The following is an 8,185-nucleotide window of genomic DNA, read 5'->3' on the forward strand; positions in this document are numbered from 1 at the left end:
TATGCATTGACGGCTAGTGTATGAACAAACTTTGTTCTATATTGAAAAACATTTGTTTGTCATGTCTGGGCGGATTTATTAACATGTTAAGCATTTGTATCGTTTTAATCACATATGAGAACGTCATCGCGCTGGTCAGTTTGGAATAAATTAACTATTGAAAATTAAAATCCTAAAAACAAAGTAGTAATACGAAATAAAAACAAATGTAGTATGAAGTATTGGTGTTTCGTTCCACAGTTTCTAAACACACAACTAGTTCATTATGTTGGTACGAGAGGAGACACCATTAATGTTTTGAGTTCCAAGAACTGACGATCTTGTCTGCATTTATTGTCACATTTACTTGACTGTGAAACTAGGGTATCTAATTTTTACTTTATTATATAATCTCAGTTGGAAGTGCAAGTAAATATTTCAACTCCGTAATCCCGTACAAACAATTACATGCACAATTTAATAATTCGTATTTCTGATACTAATTATTAAAGAGGCCATTTGCCTTGGTATAAGTTAAAAAAATGGTGATTATCGGCAGCTGGTCTAAAATCAAATATACAATATATTGCTAAATATTCTAACATGAGGATGAATAGAGTGTTTGCCACTGCTTGATAAATAAGTAATGGATATTACGAAGAAAATAAAATGAGAACCATAATATCATTGATTCGTTAATTATATTTTTGGAACATAATGTTTATTTCTGTTTCTCTAGTAAGTTTACATGACAATTAAAAGTATTTCGATTCTGGCTAAAAGTTTCACACTCTCGACCATTTTCTGTCCTTACGTAAATATTTCAAATCTACTATTTAATACTATAACGTTATATAAGGGAGTACTTGATTTCAACACAGAATGTATATTAGTATCATATACAAGACAATTCCTCTCAACACCTTGGGGTGGAAGAGGATCCGACGAGTTTTCTTCCCACTAAATAACTAAGTATGAAATAAGATATTTCTAAATTGAACAATTTCTTCTCTCTACTATAATGTCTTTACTTCATAACTTCCAAGAAGCTTTCGTGTGAACACTTGGTTAGATTATCAGGATCGATTACCGGTTTGAGCTCATATGTTCACACCTATATTACGCTGTTTGTTAGCTGTACATATCGTCTGGAAAGGATGCTAAAATCAACACCAACCACCAATAACGTTCAGAATTTGATACCTGCTGGAAGATCAGACAAGGCTTGAGTGCCCATTTGAAACTGTAGATTTCTTTCAATATACCACGGCTAAAGACACTAGAGTAAATACATATTAATAAATAGCAACTACTCGAATACCTGAAGAAAAACCACATAAACAAAGATTATATGTCTGATGAGATTAGAATACAAGTCATCATTAAAAAATATAATGCCGCTATTCGCTTAATACGCGGTTTCTTTATATTATGCATACATTTTAATTGAATTTCCTATGATTTACTAATTACAATATGTACTGAAGTGGATACAATTAATATAATATCTTTCAGTCACCCAACGCAAATAAAGAGTGGTCAAATTGGTAATCCCACAATCTTAATTTACTCTGGAAAGACAAGGAGGAGAATGAGAGTAGTAAGAAGCTTAGTTGACATTGCAGGTGAGTACACAAAATTAATAGAGTAGTAGTAGAATTAAATTTTGATAAGAGCAAATTATTGCGTTTAAGTTAGATATTATAACAATTTAATTTTAAAAAAATCTTTCATAAACTACAATAATAATTTTTAAGCCTACAGGAAAATATGTGACTTGTTCTTCTACGAAGGTTGCCCCGAATTATGTTTTTAATCACGCCAGTGGTTGCCTTCTCACCTGCTAGCACTTGCACAATCTTGATTAAAATATATGCGCTGTTTCCTCTTAGCCTATATCAATTGCTGTAAAATGATGCAACTTCACGGCAATGAAACCTAAAAACTTAAAATTCAAACGCTAAGTGAGATCTAAGCTCCCCTGTGAATTCATACATGTCAAATCATTTGTGTTTCTGCCACCGCATGATATCTCAACACATGAACAACCTCATTAGTGGTTAAACGTAAATGTGAACGTAATTAATTGACCCTTTGCCTCTCACTCACATAATTATAAGTAATACATCGTATTAATCCTAGGATTCCCAAGTTAATTTAGGTACCAGGTCATCCCAAGGTGGAGGGGGCTCCTCGAACTCACAAGATATTTCGTTTCCTATACAGGAAGTTGCAGTATTCTCGGTTGAATATTATTTTTAATTTACAAAGATATTCTGAAGTTGCTTATCTAATGGCAGAAATATGTGTAAATTTGATGAAAATTTTTCCTCAGTTGAATGTTATTCTGTATCTGAACAGTAGTGACAAACAATGGAGTTTTTAGAATGTTTTTACACACATGCTTTCTATACATAGAACAAGTTGGTTTGGGCTTCGAAATACTTGAGTATTTTACTCCTTTCGTGCTGGCATCCCTGCAGTGAATGTGCAACGTCCTCTCGCAGTTGGTTCCTCTGGCACTGGTATTGTTTGTTACAGCCTGCGGCCCAGTATGTCTCCATTGACAATAATACATTGCGTGGAAGTCATTAGTACAATTCTTAACAATAAGAGTTAACAGTTGTTTGCCGAGTTCTTGTAAGAATAAATTGCATTTGTTGCGTTTCTTAATTCCGTTTGTTGCGTTTTAAAATAATATATTACCTAGGTACAGACATCTAGGCATTTGCACGGAATATGAATTCGGTTTCCTATAGAAGTTTATGTTTCTCGAATTCCACGTGTAGATGTAAATACTCATCGAAAATAATATCGGTTCTCAAATGAACTCTAGCTTCAAATAAAACAGATCTACGCTTCTTAGTCTACGTGTTGTTCCAATGAGCTTTAATTTTATCTGAGGTATTTATTGCTATATTTATTGGTCTTTTCCTCAAGACTGTCAATGCTGGAACCGCTGAAATGGATTTAAAATACAACTTTCCTGGAGGAAAAATAGCATAATTGAAAAGAGTATATATCGTGGAAGTTTATTTTGATTGATGGCCTCTGCATCTATCAGCTTTATCCAATTAAAGCCACAGTCGTGGCTCTCAATTATTATAAATAAACGCTATCATCCTCCCTAACGTCTTTATGGGAGAAGGACGAATCCTTTGTAACTCATAGTCAATCATCCAACAGTTTAATGTGTTCAGGATTACGAAATAACTGACACATCATATACATAATGATATATACATCTATAGCTTATTCGTCCAATTGATATGTCGTACTTATAACGCAGGTCCTTCTTCACTATGTCTCCTACAACATACCTATCGAATTCTCCTTCTAATTGTACTCCACTCTGTTACAATTTCGTCTTTTCTAATACCTACTTGTAGACTAATATATGATTTTCATTTGAGTAGTCAATGCTTCCAATCCACCTTCTTTTGAACATTTGTCAATATCTTTAAGTTCACATGGTCAATAGATTTTCCCATATCAATAAGCATATCATATACTTCTTTCCCTTTTCTATACAAAAATTCACCAGTTGACCTTCATAATGGAATGTAGTCTCCTAGACACCTACGATCCCTAAGCTCAGACTTTTCTGCACCTTCTTATGTGTTCTTTCATTTTTTTTAATTATTATTCGAAGCATAATTATTGAAAGCATATGATATCAGTCTAATAGTTTTGTAATCGTAATTGATCTCTGATTTCAATTTTGTTGCCGACAATATCATTCTCGTACCGAGGAAATCTTTCGGATTTTCATATTTCAAACATTTCATTAGAGAGTCGAAACAATTATTTGTTGCCCTTTCTCCTCCATATTTTTATTTTTATTCGTTTGGCACATTATGTATCCTAGTTTCCTTCCTATCCTAATCTCTAATATGTCATTTTAAAATTCGTCAAGAAATATAATAAATAGTTTGGTACCTTGCTTATTGAACTTTCTTCTTCAGCATCTAGACTACTAGTTCTCAATCTTAGAACTCCACGCTGAAGAGTATGAAGAGCAAGCAACAACAGCAAAAGCTACTTATAGAAATAATTTGTAATATTGCGTATGAAATCCCACTTGTAATGACAATCTACTGTTTTCCTTCCTGTTTAAGATGTTTACGTTATTTAAACACAAAAAATATAATCTGTATAAGCATAAATATTTGTATTTTTATCTACTCCTAGTAATGTAGGGTCATTTAAGTATGTTACTTTCTCTCTCCCTCTCTCTCTCCCCCCTCTCTCTCTCTCTCTCTCTGTGTGTGTGTGCGTGTGTGTGTGTGTGTGTGTTTGTGTACGTGTATAAGTCTATATGTAGTAGTTTATTTTCGGGTTCCAAAGATTATTCTTATAATACTCCATTTGTTCATTATTACGTTCTTGTCTGGATTTTAAATATTTTCCTAATTCAATTCGGATAGTTCCAAATGTCTTTTTAGTTTCTTTTAGGCCACTCCGGTAACTGATATTATTATTGGTATTATTCTCACATATTATTATTTTATATTTTGAACTATTTGGTCTAGGAATTAATTCGTGCGGTTGGTACGCACACATTGAAGCTGTAGTACAAACACAAAATACATAAATACCTTAAGAAAAATATTGTCCATCGCTAGCCACCACTTTCGCCCATCTGTCAGGCAATGTACGGATTCCGTGGCGAAAGAAGTCCTCATCCTTGGAAGCGATCCAGTCAGAGACCCATGTTTCGATATCTTCTGAAGAAGTAAACCGCTGTCCAATCAAATCGTTGTTCATGCAATCGAACAAGTAGTAGTCCGAAGGAGCAACGTCTGGTGAATACGGCGGGTGGGGTAAAACTTCCCATCCGACATTTTCTAAATAGGTTTTGACCGGTTTTGCGACATGTGGGCGAGCGTTATCATGTTGAACAATAAGTTTATCATGTCTGTTCTCCCATTCTGGTCGTGTTCTGGCCAGAGCTTGCTTCAAACGCATTAATTGTCGTCGATAACGTTCTCCATTCATAGTTTCACCCGGTTGCAGCAGCTCATAGTACACCACACCTTTCATATCCCACCATATGCACAGCATAACCTTTGCACAGTGAATATCTCGTTTTGGTTGTGATGGACCTGGTTCACCTGGTTTCACCCAGGCCTTTTTTCGTTTAGGGTTCTCGTAATGGATCCACTTCTCATCACCCGTAATAATTCGATGCAGAAACCCCTTTCTGCTCTGTCGTTGAAGCAGCAATTCGCAAATGGTTTTTCGTCTTTCAACGTCTCTGTCTTTCAATTCATGTGGAACCCAATGTGACATCTTTTGAATCATTCCCATGGCTTTCAAGCGTTTGGAGACTGTTGTTTGATCAACGCCTAATGCTGCTGCAAGTTGTTCCTGCGTTTGACACGAATCCTGCTCGAGCAATGCTGTCAATTCTTCGTCTTGAAATTTTTTTGGCTGTCCAGCTCGCTCTTGGTCTGCCAAGCCGAAATCACCACTTCTAAACCGTGCAAACCACTTCTGACACGTTCGCTCAGCTAGAGCATGGTCACCATACACTTCCACCAAAATACGATGACTTTCAGTCGCACTTTTCTGCATGTTAAAGTAATGCAGCAGGACACCCCGCAAAAACACTTTATCAGGCACAAATTGCGCCATGTTCACTTAACTACAAACTGGTGTTGTTGACGCTTTAATCCACTGCCCTATACTACGAACGATACGCGATGACAGGGGTTTGCAACACATGTGTGGATACACGGAACTGTGGGACGCTCCGTTCGTTGCGCCATCTCTTGTCCACCCGCACGAATTAATTCCTAGACCAAATAGTTCATTATAGTTTCCATCTTTGTCTCTATGTCTTTCCTGCAGTTTAGTTTGATATTGGGATGCCTATTATTTCTTCTTTATCACTGCCTACTTCTCCCACCTATAGCGATGTGTTTCTTTCCCCGATAATATTGTTCTAGCCCTGTAACGTATTTCTAGCATGCTGTTACTGCAAACATCTCTAAAAATAGATGTTACTGCAAACATCTCTAAAATATTATCTGTAGTATGAGGGTTCGTCATTCATACAGATGATTGGCAGAAACATACGAATATGAAGATTGTATTTACGAAATGTGACAGGTTAGAAATTAAATATAGTTCTTCTTGCAGAAAAATTGAGACTAATAGGATCGGTGAGAATGTATCGTTCTGGTGCAAGAGCGAAATATTAACAAAATTACAAGAATTTAAATATGCAGCAAATCGACCCAAAACTTTGACAACACGCTGGAACAAATAAGGCAAAACTAGAGCAGAGTCCGATCATCAAATCATACAAATTGTGTCAGTGAATAAGTAGAACTGTTATAAACCGCTACTTCACGAATATCTTTTAAAAGTGATTCAGAAAGTCATCTAAAAATTTCGTGATGTGTCTCAGTAGCTATGGAAACACAACATTCGCCTCTGGCGTATTATTTATTGATCTTTCGTATCACGCGTAGGTAATAAACGCTACCTGTGATATTGGTCGAATTATAATCAGCATGATTTGATTATATGCAAATATTCCCAGAATGTTTCAACAAAAACACTTTTAAATAGCTAGGATTAAAGTTCATTACATTTATTTAACTTTATTGCAACAATTTTGGATAGAGTTCAACAATATAAAAACGTTTGTATTTCTATAAAATTATGCACTAATTTTAGAATAAGTAAAAAAAATCACGTAGCATGTTAGCATTAAGTTATGTAGATGATAGAAATGTGTTTTAGAAGATGGAATATGAACCTCGCCATGAGGTCTTTGTAACATAGAAGAAAACTAGGAATTTATAAATTAAATAAGATATATGTGACTAATTTATAACATATGTATAACAATAGAAATAGAATATAACAAATATTACTGTCAAACTTGTAAGTAATTTGTGACAGGTATCAAAGAAGAATGTGAAATCTCCTTCTCTTTTCGTACTTGTAGTAGATTCGAATATTATTCATATATTTATGAATGTCAATGAAAGAATAGTTGTAGATATGAATTTAGTTTTAGTTAGATATATAAGTGTACGTTATACGTAAAAGCTATATAACTCTAATTAATTGAATTCCTTCTTGAATGTTTTCGTGCTATTTTAATTTGCGGAAATGTGTTTTAATAGCGGAGTTTATGTATAAAAATGTGGTTAAATTTATCTGTCCTAGAGTTTGACGTTAACGTTTTGTTTGTTGATTTTGCTTTATCTAACTTTTTAGTCACCATAACCCAGGTGGGCAAATATCATGAATGCTTTGCGTGGTAGGAAAATTTTGGGTGTGAGATAAAATTATTGATAAATTTATTTCCTCAAAAGTTATGTACTAGAAGCTAGTTTTTTATTCTATTATAGCGGAGGTAAAATATAAACCCAAAAATATCTACGTAATTATTTGGTATTTTGGAAATAGTGTTTACTGAAGTAATTAGTGATATTGGTATGTTCTTGATTTTGAAAAAGGAAGGCTTTAATCCGGTTAGAACTTAATTGGAAATAGAACAAACTAAAGCATATCAAGAACTACCTCAGAAACATTGGTTATTTTACTAATTAGTATTTTGTGTTGTCTAAAAATATAAACACATTTATAATAATATTGTTCTTTCATTTCTTGACTATTTAGAAAAAGCAAAATAGAGATTGACCTGATAAGATTCCAATACGTCAGTTAAATGTCGCTAAAGATACTTTATTGTCAGATTGTTTTATGTAAATATGCTCGATTTAATTATGTTATTATGTCACAAGAAGATAAAATACGCCAGATTTTCGTATTCGTTTAATATATTCGTTTACTATATTCGTTTAATATATTTTGTGTTATTCACTCGACTTAAACACTTATATGTATCGTGGCTAAGTGGTTAGCATTTCCCCAAATTCGATTTCCGATAATCGCGTATTTTGTTCGGATTGCACAATAAGCTGTAAGCCCAGCCGTAACAGCATTGTAACTGAGGAAGCCGTTAAACTGTAAACAGACCTACTAACTGTGCTTTACATTTGAAGTATATGTTGAGCATATACAGTGTCGTGCAAAACATATAATCCATGTCATGTTAAAATGCCCAAGTTAATATCTACATATTAAATAATAATAATAATAATAATAATAATAATAATAATAATAATAATAATAATAATAATAATAATAATAATAATAATAATAATAATAATCGCTATTAGAG

The sequence above is a fragment of the Thermobia domestica genome, chromosome 4, assembly GCF_964235325.1.
Source record: "Thermobia domestica chromosome 4, izTheDome1.hap1.1, whole genome shotgun sequence".
NCBI classification, from domain to species: Eukaryota; Metazoa; Arthropoda; class Insecta; order Zygentoma; family Lepismatidae; genus Thermobia; species Thermobia domestica.